Source organism: Pagrus pagrus (assembly GCF_965226575.1).
Source record: "Pagrus pagrus genome assembly, chromosome: 2".
NCBI lineage: Eukaryota > Metazoa > Chordata > Actinopteri > Spariformes > Sparidae > Pagrus > Pagrus pagrus.
The window spans coordinates 30,095,345-30,116,383 of NC_140186.1; positions in this window are offsets into that span (position 1 = coordinate 30,095,345).

The window sequence follows — 21,039 nt, forward strand, 5'->3', positions numbered from 1 at the left end:
ACTTAATAACACTCACCTAAAACACACTGTCTTACTGTCTGACCCTATATGTCTCTGCCCTATTGGAGCCTGTTCTCAGATCTTATGTTACTGTGTAAACTGTTGTCATAAGCGAAACAGAGAGACCCAGGATGTTAAAAAACAAAACAAAACAAAGGATTTTCCCTTAAAGAGACGAGCGCTCGCCTTCCATCACCACCATCCATTAACATCAACTCTTGGCTCTGAACTTTAAAAGCCTTAATCAAATAAGTCTTTCATCGTCAGGTGCATAAACCTCCACCTTCTGCATTCCAAAATGCTAACCCTTTGCGTGTGTCTGGGTGTGAGTCTATGCACGCGCTCATTGTTCACAGTATGCATATCTATCATATCCATATGCCCATACTGTACATTCCTCGCTCCCCGCACAAAGAGCTCAAAGGCACATTCGACTCCAGCAACAGAAAACATGAGCAGAACTGACGGGAACAATATGTGCAACACAAGTCTGTTCTTCATACCTGTGCAGCAGTGTTTCTTCAGCGAGGAAGAATACCAAGTATGACTGAAAATCAAAAGGAACTGAAAAGAAATAACTCTCCCAAAAAAAAACAACAAGCAAGTCTATACAGTTTTAGTTCTTCAGCAGGTGTTGATGTGAAACCGTAGTGCAGAGCTACCTTAAACACATACATACTATATTATTGCAATGATATCTAGGCTCTAAAATGTTCTATGAGGTGACCCTTACAGAAATCTGAAAAGCTGTGTTGAAGCCATATTCAAATTTTGTGTAGCTCATGACATAATTTCTCCTCTATCAGGTGAATACTAAATTCCCTTTCAAGATGCAATGATTCATGTGTTTTGACCTCTTGGGGGCAATGAAACATGCTGTAAACACAACATTGATTAACTTTGTGTGTCTGCCATACTGCTACAGCTGAAGACAAGGCTGATGACAGTGACTGAGACAAGGAGTGAGTTTGTGGTGCTGTAAAACCAAAACAATGAGCTAAAAGATGCAAAAATGCTCCTCGATCTGAGGGGAACTGCAGAGTTGGGTGATCATTTTCTGTGGCGCTCAGTGTACAGCATACCTCTGCCAAGGCCCAGCTGTCTCCTTAACTCAATCAAGCCTAATCCAATGTCAGACTCAAAAGAATTTTGAACCACCTATACCATCATTTCAGCCTGCTGTCATTAGAAAAACGACCATATAAGTCGATCATGAAAGCAGCTTATTTTTACAATTCCTCTTAGGCGGCAGGCCCTTTTGGCTGTGGTAATCATTATGGCTGCAAAGAAGGAAGTGAGGAGAAGTAGTATAAAGTGTGAACGATGCATATAGGGAGTAGATCAGTGATGGATGGTCTGATTAAACCATAACAAGACTCTCATTCAAAAGATCGCTGTTTTTTCTGTCCAGTGTGAAACCAGAGGTCAGTGGTGAGCTCTTACCAACTTACTAACACGGTGAAGTCACCTCATGTCACATGAAGTAATGGAAGTTACTTACTTATGTAGGTAATTTCAACCCAAAACTAAGTAGTTTTCCTCCCTAAACCAAACTGAGATGGTACAACGAAGGTCCAGTACGCCTGTCGCTGGTGTGCTGCAACGGTCATGTTGTTTTAAATCGCTGGCAATCGACCTATTCAGTCGTTTTGATATGAAGAGGTGTTGACAGTTTAAGCTCACCAGCTCTAGTATCTGCATCAAATAAATACAAGCCACCTAAATACTAAAGTTCTTTTTTTAATTATAAGGATCCCTGGATTATTCCCCAAGAAAATAATAATGCCCTCACAATCTCACAATGTTAAAGAAAAGAAGAGAAAAAGAAACTCCTGGAACTGTCCCTTTATCTGGATCCACACCAAAAGTTAATGGGGTCTGTTCTGGACCGTTGGTGGAAATCCGTTTAGCAGTTTTTGTGTAATCCTGCCAACTAACGCACCAACCAACCAAACAAACAAACAAACAAACAAACAAACAAACAAACAAACAAACAAACAAACAAACACATGGACAGGGGTGAACACATAACCTCCTTGGCAGAGCTGGAGAGCACAGCGGAAAGCTGGTGTACACTCTGGGATCTCAGGGTTGAGAGTTGAAACGCACGTTGTCGTATTTTGTGCAAACGTTTTCTATTATCTATTTTTCCATTAAAATGTACTCCATCTTGTTCTTTTATGATGTCAGTCACCTTGTTTTCCCACGTATGTGAGTGCAGGGGCAGGGGAACACTGTTTACAGGAGGGTAATGAGTGCAGACTTCACATATCTGTTGCAGCTCTTTTTTGAAAACTAGGCTAATTAATTCTGTTTTTCAAAATCCAATCCATAATTTATATTAAAGTTCATTTTAGGTTCATTTTGTCAGTTTGTACTGTCACTAGCAGCTCTACCACTCTTTCCTGTCTCTGCAGGTTGTGAGAGGAACACAGGAACGTGGGGGATTTGTGTTGAACAGACAATGTGGGCCTGACCGTGTGACTGTGCTACTCCTTTTCAACTGCCCTCATGATGTTTTGTGGGAACTTAACTTTGCAGAGTCATCAAAGGCCTTCTTTAAAAAAGAAAATCAGATTAGATGTAAAAGGCCTTCAGAGCAGGCCTGTGATCTGTGAGCAAGATTCATGATTCACACGTGTAGGTTTCAACTAAGAGAGCCACGACTGCTTATTATAGCTGGACCAAGAGCAGCAGCTATTTTAAACTGACACCATAACTCTTATTCTTTAGCATAAACACTGGTTTCTATCTTAAGGAGGAAATCTGATGGGCACAGTGTTGGAAAAGTGAGAGCTGATATCTTTTAATTTCAAGGCACAGGTGTGTGTGTGTGTGTGTGAGAGAGAGAGTAGATAAAAAAGCTGATTTCATTCCACAGTTGTTGGCATGTAATTAGGTTTCATTTCTCGGGTAAGGCTATATCTAAATAACACAGCGTATTATCTTTCTGTTTGCATCTGCCTATAAAGAAATACAATTAGACCTCTGGGTGAAATGCTAAGATTTCTAATATAGAAATTCCCAAATGGCTTCATTATGGACAGCCCAGAGAGAATTTACATTTCAATGGAGTCGTAGTATGATGTTGTATACATGCATTCACATGAATTATATATTATCTCAGCAATGCAAGAAACAGCCCCTGAATCATATAATTGCTTTAAAACCATGAAACACACACGTCAGCAGACACAGAGCATCTATGGACTTTATAACATACAAAATCATGTTTCTTGTTTCTGCGTAAATCTCAATTATCAAAATTAACTGAAACCTGATATATGGGTTTTCACCACTAAATTATAAGCAATCAGACAGAAATCAAGTCAAAGAACAAATTATTTTTGAAAGATGGGTTAGAAATAAAAAAATAAAAAAATAAAATAAAAAAACACTCATCACAGTTTATTTACACGAACATGAATGACTCAAAATATACTGACATTTACAAATACACCATCGCAGCATCAGATGTGTTTTTCATGCAGCCGTAGTCTTGCCTCGCTGTGAATGTTAAGGTGTGTGTGTGTGTGTGTGTGTGTGTGTGTGTGTGTGTGTGTGTGTGTGTGTGTGTGTGTGTGTGTCTGTTGAAGAAGGCGGACTGGTTAGGCCTGAGGCCCCGGGCCTTTTGTTTAGTAGAGGGGAAGGTAATTAGGACGGACTTCGTCTGGGGCCAACGGTCTAATTCAGTGGTGCTGTTAACAGCCTCACTAAAGATCAAATGCAGTGCAAACAGATCAAAGCGAGTGGAGGACTGGTTTTAAACGGGAAGCTACAGCCTAAATTAATCAGGGCTTTTATTCTCCTCAGTCAGGTGGCTGAGAGGAGACAGGTATGTGAACAGCATGAAGGCAACACCTGGTCAATGTCCAGGGGTGCAGTGTCAATTAAGCTGTAACCGAGGAGGGAATGTGTGTGTCAGTGCTCGCCTGCACACCTGCCTTTTCCCATGAATGAAGACACCTGCACCAACCCTTCACCTTCTCGGTATGCTTGACTTAAAGGATAATTACGTTATTTTTACAACTTGGGTTTTATTTTAACTTGGTTTTGCTCTTGATATACACTGGGGTTGGGCAATAATAACAAAACATTCTGAAATTCTCTCAAGCTTGGGACCGATTTTTTCAATTGAATCAAGGTTGCACATGATTGAAACTTCATATTTTAAGGACTCACTCTAAAATACTCTAAGCACCACCTGCAAGATCATATTCTGAAACTACAGGCTGTTCTGTTCAGCTATGGACTGTCAGTGCTCCTGCTTTTGTTTGTGTTTTAAAGAGACACCAATGTATCTCCAGGCTGGTTCGTCAACTTCCGTGTTTCAATTCTTGTTCAAAGAAACAATAAATTGTCAAAAAAAACATCATCATGTTAAGTGGAGGTAAAACTAAAAGTGACTGATAAAAATCCCTCCATTGTGCATAACTGAGGTAAGAACAGTAGGTCAAAGTAGAACCAGGAAGTCGAGCTCTAAAGTGGATGAATCTTTTTCCTTTATCTTTTTTTTGTCTTCCAAAAAAAAAACAAAAAACGGGTCTGACTGCTTGTGATTCTCGCCTTGTCTGACTTGTTTTTAGTGATTCTCTGTTTTTCCAGATCTCAGCAATTAACTTTATAAGCACAATGTTTTCATTACAGACAGGAATGATGACCCAAACTATGAAAATAAGAACCATGTTGTGAGTGGAATTGAATAAATGAAAATTATGAAATGTGCTTGTGATGGTGTGGGATGTAAACGGTAATGGCGTCCTCCTTGGCTGATTAGCTCACTTAGTTAGCCAGCCTCTTGTACCTGTAAAGGTCTCCTATAAACATGTTTTACCACAATGTTTCTGATATGTCTTTACCACAAAACAGCTCAATCAAATAGTTTAACAGATTTAAAATGACATCTACTCTTTCTCCCTCAAAAAAAAAAAATGTGTTTTTAAAATATAACTGCTGGACGTGGAGGCAAAATGTCTGCTTTGTCACTCAAAGTCCATTCTTAGTATGCTGTATGTGCACCGGACAGCCACATTACATCCAGTGTAAGTTGCACACTGGGCTGTGATTGGTGAGCTCCGTGATGTCATACAATCCTGCTCGTATTTACTAATCCTAAAATCTGATTTAAAGCTGCTGTAAGCATTATTTTCTTATTAACATAGGAGTGTTAGGTCTCTCGTCCCCCTGCTCCTGCAGTAAAAGAGATGTTCTGGTATCCCTGCCCACTTTATCCAATCAGAACAGAGAACTCCATAGGCGGCGGTCCTGTTTGCTCGGGGAACTTGCAGAGAGCAGGATCCTCCTCTTCTGGTACCTACATGTACCCTGGTGCTGACGGAACAGGGGAAGCTACCGATTCCAGTGCTACAAGTGACGGTTTACACTACCAAACAGGCCAAGTGATGAAAAAACCTTGAACAAAAGAAAAAGCAATGAGAGCTGCCTCAGAGTAAAGACAGAAGTCGTGTGAGTAATGTGACGTAGAGACGAGGGAGGGGGCTGCTACCTGCAACACAGACAGGAAGTAAGCTAAAACGCAGACAATGCTTTAAGCAGAGTGCAGATACATTGTCCACTTCCAACAAATGAATGTAAAAACACCATTCAGGTGTCAAACTCTGCACATACATCACTCTACACAGTGAAGGTTAAAGATCCAAATGAAGTAACAATAGGCAAACATGACTTGAGCGAAGAAGAACTTCAAGAATTTAAGATTTTAAGAAATGGAATCAACGTAAAATAGCCCCTCTACGGTGGCATGGTTTCCTCTGTGTGCCTGTGTACTTTATTTAAATACTATTGAATATGTCAAGAAGAAATGAGACAAAAACAAGTTTTATTTCTTTTGTTTATTTATTGTTATACTTTTAAGCATTGAGGTTTCATTGTGACAATAGTTGCTGCATGTTTGTACGTCTTGTTAAATGTCTTAGTGTAGCTGTGTCATGTCCTGAGGTCTATGTTGTTTTACTTATTACTTAATCAAAATGCCATTAAATGAGTGACTCTTGAGTCATTTTTCTGTGTCTGTGAAATTCTACACTATTTTTTTAACTTGCAGCTCCTCCCTTTAAGGTTAAACGATTCCACCCCGAAACTAAGCTCTCCTCTTGAACATTTCCTTATGATGTCACACTTGATCGGTTCCCATAGATGATGTCAGTGTTTACTCTGTGTTTACTCGGCTCCTGCCTGAGAGATATCACACCAGGCTACCACGTGGACTTGGGCCTGATGAGTGGATTCCACAGTCGCCGCGCCAGGGCCTCATTTAAGGCTAATCTGTTTGGCCGCAGAAAACAATGACGACGTCATCCGTAATTTGGCCCCTTGTGTGAAGTATGGCAAGGGGATCTGGCTTTCATCTCTGAATTCCCTTCCCTTTTCCCTTTTCGCCGCAAATGTTTGACTCGGTCTCTGCAAAATTCCCAGAGGTTCCCTCTTGAGATTACTGAAATTCTGTTGCTGCTGCAAGAATTCCAGCCCTGTGTCTCCTCTCGCACTTCTGTTTTCTTGAACGCTCAGTGTTGCTGCAAGATGACAAACAACTTATGTGAAGTGACTAATGGCTGCCATGCATTATGAAGGCCTGTAGATGAAGATTAAGCCCAGTGCTAAGTGGAATCAGAGGGCTGTTGGGAGTTAATTACATGCCGGCCTTACGAACACCACGTTTCTTTGGGATGCAGCCAAACCTGCTTTAGTTTTCCTCTTTGAACTGACTTAACCCCTGGCTTTAACCTGAAGGGGGATACACAGTGTGTGATCCCTGCATTCATTTTTTTAATATCTTCAAGATTATCCCATGGATTGTGAATTTGAATGAGTTTCTTGCTTCGCCTTTTATATCAGATGCCAGAACCAACAGAAAGCATGACTTCTTGACCATGCATGGAGATAATGAGATCCAGCGGAGTTCTGCAACAAATACCACCCAGAACCTCCTGATCTCACGTCCTCTTTTCATATCTATCACCTCCCTCCTGCTCTCTTCCTGGGTGGGAGCTCGTCGAACGCTGATCTGACATCAACCTCCTTCTGTCACTAACCTCAACTGTTGCGTGATGAATTATGAAGCCGGTGCGGGTGCAGTCGAACTGTTTTGTGAAACTAACATCCCCCGGAGTCTGCTGGGTGTAGTGATAGATGAATGGGAGGAGACTGCTGACAGAAGGTGTGTATTTGGTGCCACCTCCAATCTGTCTGTATGAATGGTAATTAGACTGAAGGGTTTGGTGTTAATACCCAGAGAAAGAGGGTATGTCTGCACTACCTGCAGACACTTTGAATGCGACACTCTAATAGCGCAGTAAGATGTTTCCTAATCACTCCATGCGTGTGCACACGCTCAGTGCTGCATTCTGAGGACAAACAGATTGGGCTGAATAAATTACACCATTCATTAACAGCTGCCCAGTCTGGGAACCTGATAAATGACGAGATAGAGCGAGCGGTTGTACGGAGGAGCTGGGCTAATTAACAACTAATTAGGCATTCACAAGCTGAATCAGAATGGGACCGGGGCTGCGGTTGGTTGGAGGAGCTGTAGCTCCGCAGCTCCTGCAGTCGGCAGCACACAGTTCAGAGCAGGAGTGGAAGGTTTGCGAGGGGCAGGGTAATCATAGCTCCGTAGCCCTGTGAACAACTTCAAAGTGGAGTGAGCAGCATGCAGGGTGCATATCAAGTGAACGGTGCAGAATGGGAGCTACATGGCGTGTTGTGGAGACCAGCTAAAAGTGCCCGGATAGTAGAAAGAGTTGGGTTGTGTCTGTTTTCCTGCAAGTGCACTTTAATAAGCAATTGGCCCATTGTAGAGGAAATGTTTGCCATGCATAAATGGAGGTCGTTCTTGTTAAACTAGCTTGTACTGAGGGAAGGGTGATGCTCTGCAGTGTGGGACGGCATTTGTTTTCCCTCTCCCCTCTCTCCTTCCCTTCTGTTTCTGTTTAAGGTTTCTATTTCTCCATGCAAATGAGAGAAGCCACATTGATTTGGCCTCCAGTTTCATGTTACTATGGCAACAATATAAAAACTACAAAGTGCTTAAAGCGCAGCACTTTTATCCCTGTGTCCCTCTGATCATCACAGGAAATTAGCATACCGGGAAACAGGAGAGCTCACAGAGGAAAGCAATTGTGCATTTGGAAGGCCGCGCTGGCTGCCTGAACAAAAATGGGGGGTTTTTTTCGGGGGACTTGGCGAATGACTGGGAAAAACACAGAAAAAAAAATGAGGAAATAATCATGAGCAGAATATAGAGAAGAAGATCAGGAAGAAGTTTCATGACATCTCATTCGCGGCTCGCGCTGTCAACATACATGTGAAAGCAAGCGCGCGACCCAGTCCCATATTCTGTCTCCCCCCTCTCCATCTTTCATGCAAACATAAAAAACAAACATAGGTGCACATTCTTCCTCATTTCATCATCAGCAGAGTGCTGCAGGAGAGCGAGGCGGCCCGTCTCCTACTGCCGATGTAAATGAGTGAGCGTGCGTGTGTGATGTTGACTGTGTGTGTAAAGAGTGTGTTTGTGTGAAAAAGGAGCAGGATAGAAGGGGTGGACACAGGGGCCAGAGCACCAAAGGAGATTTGAAGGCCAACATCAAACGCTGCATCAGCTCATTAATGCATGTAGGGGTGACCCCGACCCAGCACGGAGCAACACAAACACATCAAAAACGCCTTCCAAAGCCCCCATCTTGACCGTCATCACTCCAAGCCATAGGAAGGCTGTGAAATCCGCCCACCAGCCCCCTAGATTTGAATTGTTGCCTTGTTTATCATGTCTCACTGAGCCGCAGAGACGGACAAAGGCTACAGATTGAGTTTGGACGGCGTGGCATGGGGCTGACAAAATGAGATTCACACCAACACCAGTGTGTAATGGGTGTACTTTCGCCATGCATGACAGCAAGCCCAGACTACTTTTCTGAAAGGGAAGGAAACAAAAAAAATTGCCTTTTCTCACACCGGTATCTGAGCCATTACTTTGGTCAGATATCAATATTGTTTTCCAATTTTGCCTGCTGCACGAGGTGGTTAGCCACAGATGAAAAACGTTACGCTTCAAACTGTCTCACTCGCTGAATCTGTCTGCCTGAAGGCTACCCAGCATGCAATTCTGAAACAAAGAGGCCTCTTTTTGATTTCTACACAGCGTGACCTTTTTTGATTGGGTGAGATTGGTTGGCATGGAAATCAATACTGCGTTGTGCATTTGATGCAGCCTTATCTCTTCTCCACACTGTCTGCAGGTAGAGGCAAGGGACGTTTGTGTTTGTGTGTTTGTGTCTGCGGGTATATGTGCGCTTAGCACTAACACTCTCTCACAGCGTTTGGAACATAACAATAGTTCCCCTTCATGAAGTCAATTACTTTTGTGTGCCAGACAACAAAGAAGGAAGAAGGAAAAACAGTTTGAAATGATTCTGAGGAGACTAAAAAGGAAAAACAAAACCTACAGGACTGTTGTTCAGTGTGGAACTGTGGAAACATGTTCGTAAGTTCAGATTTTACAATAAAACATTTTCTTCTCCTTCTTCATTACTCCATCAACCCAATCGCCAGAATAAATGTTGGTAATTTCTTTAGGTAAAATTTTCTATTCCATATTGTCACAATGCTGTTCTTATGATCAGGTTATGTTTAGCCACACACATCACCTAACCAGGGTTAGGAAAACATCATGTTTTGGCTCAAAGTACCTGTTCTCATCCCCACAAACACGACTCGAGCCGTCCCGAGGTCCCGTCAAAAATATCTGTTTTTGTAACACAGTCTTGACCTGTGGTCACTGGCTTGGCAGCCTTCTTGTCTGTAACTCCATTCCCTCCTGATATGAAAGCCAGGTCATAAACGTTTAATATGAACGTGATACGACAACTACAAGCTTGTAAAAATGTCAGTATGGTACGTAGGCCTATGATGCGAATGTGAATGAATCAGAGGCTTGAGGAAACATTTTATCCTGGCGACTGGGCTGTACTCCAGCTTCAGGAGACTGTTCCAGACCTCCACATCTCTATCTCTACATCTCAGAATTGTTCTGCAATTCAAATAGGTGGTGTTGTCCCCATTTATGGCTGAATATGATGTTTGCAGGCTTTTTTGGCCCAACTTGCTACTGATAAGTTAAAGCAAAACACACCACAAACACACCACTCCCTGCCTAACAGAAATTGAAGTTGACTTGATAAATGAAGAGAAGGGATACAGCAATTCAGTCTGATTATCAGTTTTAGGTTACTCACTATTCAGCAGCTGGTTTCTAAACCCAGCATGCATTTCAAACCACAACTGTTATCAAAACTAAACAGTTGTATCTTTAGAAAAAACATTTCCATGCGTAATAATTTTTTAGAAGAGCCTCTATATCTGCAGACTTACAGTACAGTGGGTTTAAATTACTGGAAGCATGGACAACAAATCTGTTTTCTTTGTCCTTGAAAGTAAGCGCTTATACATAGTCTTTCATCTGCAGACAAATATAGCTTCACAGTGTTGCATCTCTTCCTTGTGTTAAGATGCCATATGAACATTAAAGAACATCTCAGAAGACGCTCAGTACCGCAGGTGATTATAAGCTCAACCTCTCAGTCAAGTCAGAGCTCTGTTGGCTGAGCTGAGCAGCATGTGACGGACAGCAATCAAAGGTGATCGGGTAGGACTATGTCCTGGTTGACTGTTCTCTCTGTCGTGGCAACATGCTTTTTTTGCCTCTAAATCCCCCGGTAACAGCAGCGAGTCAGAGAGATCACATCGGGTCAGTCCAAGGACAAAGCCAAAGGACCCGGAAAGAAATTGAACTTCACTGGAGCTCACCACTGACTGAATCCTAAATCCCCCAAAAGACAAAAACTTCATGGGCTTTCTTTCTTGTAATATGTGCTCGTCAGGAAGGTTCAAACTCAGTGACAAACTTTTCTTGTCTTCAAACTGTGCCTTCAAGTGCATTGGGGATATAGAATCCTGCCAGGATGCGTTTCAGAGTCGCCATTACGTGATTTTTTTTCCCTCTGGGATATCTACTAAAAACCCATTTAATCAAAAGCAATCTACAGTCTTTTAGAAGATTTTTCAAAGACATTTCTTGAAAGGAATTCAGCAGCAGATAGGCGGGTGCTCATTGTTGCAGTTCAAAGCTTAACTGTAATTTTCATATAGTAATTTGACAGTATAATATGTATCAGTTCAGGGTGTTGGGTAGTAGCTTTCATGAAAGGACTCCTGCAAATCAGTATCACGATAATCTACTAAAAACATCCATCTACATAACAAAACATGATACATAAGGATAAGAGCCATGTTTTGGCAAGATCCTGCCTGGATCCAGCCTACGGGGCTACTTTAACAGCCTCAACACTCTTTTTGTGCATATCAATAGCCACAGCAACCAGCTGTTTCTCCCTGTGCACCTCCAAAAGGCGCATCTGAAACCATTTAAATCAAAAGCAGTCACAGTTTCCACAGTGCATTATAGGCATTCCAGCATGGCCTTTCACTCCATGCTGCGTAGCCTCGCTCGGCAGGGGAGCGCAGTATAAAGTGGGCACACAGCAACACAAATATGTGGCCCACTGCGCGTTCCCCTCAGGAACACTAAAGGAGGGAGAGACAGAGGCAAACAGAGAGAGAGAGAGAGAGAGAGAGAGAGGGGAAAGGAGCTGAACAACCTCTGAGTTTCTTTGCTCCGGCTTCTCGGGTTAAAACCTTTTTCCCCGCCTCAGATAAGAACCTTTCTTCTTCTTTGAATGCTTTGTCTTGTGGCCAGATCAGGGGGAAAGGGGAGAAGAAAGAGGAGAGCTGTCTTACTGGCACACCCCTGTGGTGGGTGCTCACACAAAAGGAGACAGACGGAGATGACAATGGCTGACGCTAGCCTACGGAGGCAGGCTTCATTTACAACACTACGAGGCATTTAAACACATATGTAAAGAGATTTTAAAGCTCTGTTAAAGGATATTTTCATAGCAACGCTGAATCCAATGACCTCCTGTATTGTCAAGTTGTGTTCTTCCTTTTCGAGCCCACTGATGATCTACACACAGCCCTGCAGCAGCATCGAACCAGGACCAAACCACTAAACCAGAGCTAAACGGCGAGGAAATGTAGGGCTTTTTATTGGACTACACAATATAATCCATTTCCATACATTGCCAAGTTGGCTATATTCTACATCCGGACACAGTGGAGTACATTTGTGCTTAAACCCTGTGATTTACCAGAGGCTAAAAGAGAAGCTGTGTCTGGATCATCATCGATTTGTAAAAGGTGTTTATAGAGTTAACACATATGTTGAAGACAGTGCTAATGCTATATGCATTGAAACATTACTGTCTTGCCAGACAGTAAAAAAGCGGTATTTTGGGGAACCATGGTATGAAGAGAAAATAATAATTCTTCTTGTTAGCTTCCAGTGAAACATCCATTCACCTCATGATCCACGTCTCATCAGGCAGGTCATTAGTGATGTAGCTGGAACAGACAGGTTCAAACCAGCATTGTCTTCTTTTGATGAGGACGACCAGCAGGAACTAGTACAGCAGACTCAACACACACAAGGCTTTTAGATTCATCCCTTTCTTGCGATTATAGACACCACATTTTGTTTTCTATGGGTGTAGAAAACAACATGTGCCTTTCCTGCTGACTGCAGCACAGCAGAGACTTACTGCGAACTGCAAATTCATAGCTGGATGAACAATATCAGATGCCCACTGAATTTTACACCACAAGTGTGCATGGTTAATTTAAAAAGCTATACAAGCGTATTCATTTTGGCTGGCTTTGACATGATTGTGGATGCCTACTGATTGTGAGTTCCTTAATATTGATTATCTGATACCTCCCTAATTGTTGATTAAATATATAACTGACATGTTGAAATAACAGGTGAAGCAGGTGTTAATCTGACACACCTTGATTTTCATGTGCTCCTTGATGCAAAAACTGGTTCTGGTTCAAAAATGTTACGTTTCTTCAAGAGAGAGGAAACAACAACACGTTGTGTTTTGTGAAAAGTGTGACGCTCAGGGTTACCGTATCACCCTGTTAGTGTTGTGGGAACTACAGAAAACACTTACAATTGAACAGTAGTGTGTGACTGGATGTTCCTACCACATAAACAATCTTTGACAGAGTACAGACGGCGGCGTGCAGAGAGCACTTTAACCAGACAACGGACACGTTTAATTTGGGCCTGTTATCAAGTTACTCAGGGAATGAGTGTTAATTGGCGACAGCTGGTCTGACCTGCCACTGCTGCCGTTTGTCATTTTAACTGGTGAAAGTGATGCTCAATGACAGAGGCTTCTAGCCTGCACGAACGCTTTGTATGCTGCTCTTTGCTAATGATAAGAGTTTAGTTAATGAGTGCCAGCCTCACTGTCAGAACTCTGAGGCAAACACCAGGGCGCTCAAATCATTTTTAACATTCACACACTACAATTTCTCACTTGGACATGTAGTAAAATAATGCACTGTACAACCTAGAGTAAAAAAAAAAGTACCTTAAGTTACATTTGTACCTCCTGGACCATATTTTATAAATTCTGATACAACATAATAAATTATTTCAAGGAGGACATCTTCAGTGCACACTGTCTTTACATAGAACATTTTTGCATTCATCCAGTTATGCTGAAGCCATGAAAAAAGAGATTTACCTGTCATCTGGGCAAAAGAAAAAACGTGCCTTTGTTCCTTTAACTGACTAAAAACTCTCTAATGAGAAGTTAATTTGTCAGTGGAGAATGGAAAACAGTTTAGCTAAACATATTATATAGAGACACGACGGTAAAATAGGCTGTCATTGGGATAAATGATCACAGTTGCTTCTCTGTTTTTTAATGTTTGATCAGAGCACACCAAGGACGTGTTAAGTATTGACCCAAACAATTAAAAAAAAAACCTTATGTCATCGCCATGGAGAATACTAAATTTTGCCGCATGTATTTTAATCCTCGCTAAGTTGCCATGTGTGCATGAGCAGTGGATATCCTTTGTGCCAAGAACTGAAGGAGACATGTTATCTGAGATACGGGACAGCCGTTGACGCTAAACGAGAACAAGCACAGTGTGAGAGGTCATCCCTGCCCCTGCCCTCCCAAACAACTGTATTACCTCTCCAGGCCCTTTGGCCAAGTTTAGGCCACCAGATGACTCCAGTTGTTGCCTCCCCCGGTGCAAAGGCATCCCGTCCTCACCCGGTGGTCTGCTGTCATCTCATCTTTCATAGAACACAAGAGGCAGGAAGTATCCACGGGGATCAACAGATGCAGAGGAAAGCCACAAAATGGCTTCCTCCTGAGCGGCCCATGTGGCTTCTGCCATCGTAAACCTTCAAGCCTCAAAACATACAAAACACAACACAACGCTGTGTTTGAGGTGAGGCCCTCAGTGAAATGTACCATCTTGAGGATTGTCTTGGTGAAAATAAATTACAGGTGATGTGGACAAAGTGACAATACAGCAGTGTGAAGATCTGTTAATGGCGCACCTCTGAAATCAGAACAAATGAATCAGTCTCAGTCGTGTAGAAAAGTTAGATTGCTTATTCAGACAGAGAAAACTTTTTTTCTGTAAAGCAGCACAGCCAGAGAAATGATTTTGCTCCATGGACGGCGGCGAGAGAGAAACCTGCTGAATGCCAGAGTAAATAAATAAAGTAAATAAATCGGTGGATAATGTGAAGCAATTGTAGGGGTGTGCATAATCAGGGATTTGGAGGCTGCTCACTCTGCTGCTCATCTTCTGACTACAAAACCAGGCCCGGCCACCCCTAACCCCCCCTTTCTCCCGCTCTCTCTCTCTCCAGCCGGTGATAATCTGTTCCAGTACACTTGCCATGAAATGAGCGATGCAGGACTCGTAATGCACTGGACAGGCAAAGCCTAACAGATAACATAAGCCCCCTTCGCTGCACCCACCCTCCCAAACCACCCGCCGCCTCACCCCACTCTCCGCCATTACCAGCCCTCATCCCCTTCCACTGGTACATCAAGGCCCTTCAGCTGTAAACAAGAGGGAGAAGATTTGGTTCATTACAAGGGGAGTTGTTTTCTCTCCTCGGCTCTTCATCTGATATATAATATCTGTGGCGAGCTGTCTCGTCGCTTTATGCTTGCGTCATTTTTCATCTTGACTCTTCTGACCTTCGCTGTCAGGCGTACAATGAGAGGCGGTTGTTTTGGCTTTTTGTTCTCCTCGCTGTTTATAGTTGTGATTGTCATTTGGCTAATGTATGCATGCATACATACACGTGGGCCTTGAAGCGAAAGCCTTGCAGAGCTGACAGTGGTAGTCTGTAGTCTCACGGGGTGGAAGCAAAAGCCTGTTTTGATGGCGATGAATATATAATTTTTTGTATTATTTTTCGCTTTGCTTCTTTCATATCTGTGCTGTAGCTGTCTGCCTTTTAGTCCTCTCTCTCTCCTTAAGTTCCTTTAATCTGGCTTTGGTTTGAATGTCATACCATCTGGATGAGCTCACTCTGGATGAATCTCTCTCCACAAATGCTCAAATAAATATATATTGAATAAGGAATGTAATTCCATATGTTCATGTGCTTTACTTTAAACCACATGCATTTCACTCCCACTTACTCGCGATGATGAGCAGCGCATTCATATCTCTGTAACATATTCTACTCTTTCATTACTTCGCAGTGGTCTAATATGTGAGAGTGGTTAAAATGAAAGTAGAGTTTTAATACTATGCAGAACAATTTATTGCGATACCATAATATGGGGCAGGAGACACTGATGATGACAAGATCTCCACAATGCCTGTTGAATTTATTGTACTATATTCGAACTGTCACCGTTATTCAAAAGCATGCACTCCTCCAAAGAAAACAATCCGAGCCCTGCAGCATCTCATTTGGAATCTGTTTAAAAGGAGATCAAAAAACTTTTACGAGGGCGAGGAGCATATTCATCTCCGCGAGTGACAATTACATTCGACTGCTGATGGGGACCTCCCTGGCAGCGTGTTTGACAGCAAACAGCAAACAGCCCCGGCTGTGATCGATAGACTCCTGGCCCCTGTCTTCCCAAGCGCCTTGTGGTTTTGGAGGTTCGGAAAATCCGCCACGAAGCGGGGCCCTCCCATCTCGTCTGAACCAAACATTGTCCGGGTGGCTCCTGCTCCCATGCTCCTCGCTCCCTGGAATGCCGGCATGCTGAGGATAACAGGGTTTCCTAAGATCCGACCGGGACCTCTCTAATTTGGGCATCCACTCCTGCCACTTCCCCTGACCAGAAACCATTTTAAATTGGTGGCCACGTAGGAGCTGGCATTCCCCTTTTCCTCCTGTCTTTAATGGTTTGTTCACTTCTGTGGCTCTTTCTTGGTTTTTATTTCGAACTGTCTCCTTCCACCTCTGTCTTGGCTGGAACTAGAAAGTGATTTTTTTTTTCCCACTCCGTATTATTGTCCATCACATTAAATTGTGGGCTTAATGCACAAACACAAAACCCCACCGCCACCACTGTCGTCAATGCCACTCCACACATACTGACACTATCAGTGACAGGCGCAGCAAAACAGCAGCGATGTGTTAGCGCTCTCCCAGCTGTGTGTGTGTACGAGCAGGTTGTTCCTGCCAGTGAGAGCTGAGAGAGTGACAGACCACCCACCTGCTCTGGCTCTTCCTATTGATGTCAGTTTGGCGTCAGTGGGAGGGCAGCTAATGGGATTTCACTATCAGCACCTCAGTGTAGCCACCATGTCAGCTCTCCCTCCTCCGTAGCGCTGCGCACAGTCAAGCAAGGTAAAACTGCTTGGCTTGGATTGCTAAAGACTGACTGTGAAAGGCATAAGATGTTCAACACAACATAATGCAGTTTTCAAAAAAACAGACACTGTAAAGCAAACGGTGACTCACGGGCAATGTACTTAGGGTTCAGGAATAAACCAACCTGTGAGTGAACTCGTAAGGTCACCTTATCATATTTCAACCCATCCAGCAGAAACGTGTAACTAAGTCACATTTCACTGTAACTTATGTGAATCATTTTTCTTCAGTAGCAGGTCATGTAAGGGACTAAAATTCAGGAAGTACATTACAGTGAATGACAAAATGCTAGCTTGATGCAGGGTTTGGAGGTGTGTGGGAGCAGTTTGCCTCTGCCAAAAAGGGAGAAATGTTCAGTTACTGTACCTGCCTGTAGCTCAAAAGTTGTCTTACTTACATGTTGTGTCCTCGTAGCTTCCAGCTAGCTGCTAGTAGCTTTGTCTACATTCAGTTGGTAAGTTACATGCAAGGGCTCAGCAGGACTAAGCTAACGTTAGCTGTTGATTAGCTGGCTGCTGTTTAAACCACACTGTCTTGTCTTCTACTTCTACACCTGTAAAATAAAGAGTAAGTAAAAGCAACAAGTTATCAGTAACATTTGCTGTTTCAGTAATATTGCAATTACTTTTTCAATGCGTACAATATCAGGGGACTTTACATTTGATAAATAGTTTTAACACATTGAAAGAAAGTTGTAAGGCCATGACTGACAATATATGAAAATTCAATTAAAATATTTTTAATCATGTCTAAGGAGATGTAGGAGAACCTATAATTGTTGCAAATACTGTTCATTAAAGGTGCAATATGTAAGAATTGGCAACCTGCTGATTTCAAACTTAAAATAAACAAAATAGTACGCACGTCACCAGAGCAACCGCTAACTGCTGATAACTGTTGCTGCTGTTAGCTAGTTAGCTCAGTTAACAGTGCAACTAGCGGTGCTGACTCAAGTCGGACGTACTGGAAGCTGGAGCACGAGCTTTGGACCACCGGAAGGTGGAGGCTTTCAGGCAGGAGGTGGTTGGGGGACCCACGCTGGGGGCTAGCTAGTTAGCATGCTAATTTTAAACTTCTTTGACATAAACTTCACATTCTGTTGATAATTTTACTTATTTATTGAATGTTTTAAACTAAAATGCCTACATGCTGTACCTTTGGAATGTGCTTATAGCTACAACGTCTTGTGCATTATAAACCATATACAGTAAAAGCACTGCATGGAATTTCTGCCACTAGGGGTCTCTCAGTTTAAACAAATCGTAAGCAGTATGGGATCATGGGAGTTGTTGTCGCCATTGTTAAACAACCACCATTGCTGATGAAAATCTATCTGACATTGAAATGTTGCAGACGAGGTTTCAAAGTTTTATTCACATTGTGTTATGTCACCTTTGCTGACTCCCTCCTGGAAGTTATAGCGACAGGCGACTTAATGAAATGCACCGTTTACTTGAGTAAACAACTTAACAAAATATATAAGAAAGGTCTAGTTATTTTTAGACATTTCAATGTCATGAATATGATGTGTTATATCTTTAATAAATGTTTGTGTTCTGCTCATGATGCCAGATACGGAGACTGAAAATAAGTGTTGTCCATTTTCAACTAACTTGCCCAACACTGCTTTGATTTTATTCACGCTGTCTGTCCTGTCAAACTGAGGTCAAACTTCGTTGGACGTCCTGCAGACTATAGTGACAGATTGTGAGCAGAGAAGGTTGGCATTATCATGTGGACTAATATATCAGTGTGAATCCGACACTGTCTCTCAGTGCTTTGCTGCCACATCCACACAATCCACAGACTGAAGGGTCGTGAATGGTGACTAATCAGTTCAAGGTGTTAAGAAGAGTGTCAGAGAGCTGAGTGAGTGTGGAAGAAATGAGTACATCATTACTGCATCTAGTCACTCTTCCGTCACCTGGCACTGTCTTAACAACACTGCACTTCTCAAACCTTGCCTCACCTTTTCTTTCTGCATGTCGCACTTTGAGCTTTTCATTTCTCAGCCTTCTGTGGCGCTCTTTTACTCTGTCTTTCAAAGTTTACAGCTATTGTCTGAAAGTTCACACTTTTAGTTTGGTGGCAGCGTTGCACACATTTTCTTTTCCCTTTTTCTTCTTTATTCCTTTCTTCCTCGTGTGTTGCTCCACATCAGAGATCCAGAGAGGGGCCTTTTGTGTCTGACTTTGCCCCAAAGGCAGTCGTCTTGCAAGGCAGATTAATAATTACAGAGTACACAACATCGGGGAAAACAATTTCAACATCTTTGATGTCAAACATGAGAGAAACCAAAATTACAAAGAAAAAAAGGATGACGAGGAAAGGTCTTGAAAGATGGTCTTTCTTTCTGTCTGCCTCTCTCTTGGCAGTATTTCCTGTTATTGTTGCTTTCTACTGTTTCACAGTGCATTAAAAACATTAAGGAGGACTTAAAAGAGAGAGGCGTCTGCCCCTGAGGGCCACATTTGAGAAGTGGCATGGCAACTATTCTTTGTGACAGTGTCACTGAAGATGAGAGGGAGCTATATATAATGTTTCATAGGATTTGGTCCATCTGTTTACATGTTTGGGCACATCAATAAGCTCATGTGATGTTGTTTGTTTAGTGTAACATTAGGATAAATAGAAACCATGGCCAAATATAGGAGGACAGAGCTGTCGTGGCCCTGAGTTATGATTATGGGCTGTAATTGAAAGGTTGAGGGTGCTCTTTCCTTTGCTTCACTATGAAACTCCCTATAACTGAGAAAGCCATGGATCATTGGAATGAGAATTTACAGTCTCGCCTGTCTTGTACTTTGCTAAACCAATACTTTTTTTGTCTTGTATAACACAGAATGATTGGCCTCGGGCAGCCATCCAAACACAGATGATTACTATCCTCTTTTAATAATAATACTGAATGAATATCAACAAATCACAAACAAAGCGACCACAACCACAACTGAAATTTAAACATGTTTCCTCTGAGATTCTGAAAATCCCTTCTGACAAAAGCCAGCCCTTAATTTGGGTTTGTTGATGTTGTTTTTCTTCTGTATCTCAGCTCTTCTCATGTAGTTGAAGTTTGCTTTGGGATTATTAACACCCAGTACTTATTGCCTAGTCCTCATCTGCTTAAAATGCACCCAGCAACAACAAAACATATAAATGAATGTTATCTTTGTGTGTGATTTATGGGGCTGTTTTTGGGAAGCCACTGTAAAGTGGAGCTATGAGGCCACTCTTCATTTTGAAGTGGCGACAGACAACTTTCCTCCATACCATTTTCAAGTGGTGTTATTGTTGGGGCCACTTCTGCAAAGACACATGGACTGTTTCAGTTTTCCTCAGAGTCACAAGTAACAACAACACAGGACAGAGGACAAAAAGTTGACTGCATGCCTGATGGCAAACAAAACTGTGTAGTGATAGTGAGGTTTATATGGGAACCAGTGTAAACGCTGATGTTGTCATTGTTCTGTATCCATTACATTGTGCAATCAACATTTACTTCATAATGATATGTTGAAGCAGAAAACTGTCTATTGGCAGTTTAAAAAGTGAAGCTACAGCAACAACACGCTGTTGTTTTAAAGGAGCACTATGTTGTTCTGAGAAAGAAACGTTAGGAGAAGAGAAAAATCTTCACTGATTGATTTTCATGACAGAATAAACTGAATAAACAAACTGTCCTCAAAGGACAACACAACCTCATACTGTTGTACTCTGTTTATATTTGAAGGATCCGTCTAAGTAGCTACCTTTCAAGCTTCAAACAATGTTTCGGGGACCTTTTTTTCTTCCTCGAGGATGGCTTGTTTATCTGGAAATATATCAAATAACTGTTCCTGAGTTTGTGTCATTACTTCATTCGTATAATAAATATGAACTTTTTGGGTTTTAATTTTTCTTTTCAAACCTACATAGTGAACCTTAAGTACAAGCTACTCAGTTTTATTTTATTGTATTTGTTTTGTGGTGTAATTTATTAAAACAAAACAAAAAAAAGTAACCTCTAATGATAATGGATATAAAAATGCTTGCTCATTGGGTACATCTCTTAGTTTCAGCTGGCCTATCTAATAAACTGGCAATTTAGTCCATACTGGGCTTATGGGGTGATTTAAATTTTATATGTTCTGGTCATGTTCAGGAATTATTATACTCTCCAGAGCCAAATGTGTGTGATTTTCACCTACCTACCATCATAATAATTACAGCTCCAGCTTGAAAAGATAATGACGGCACTTTGC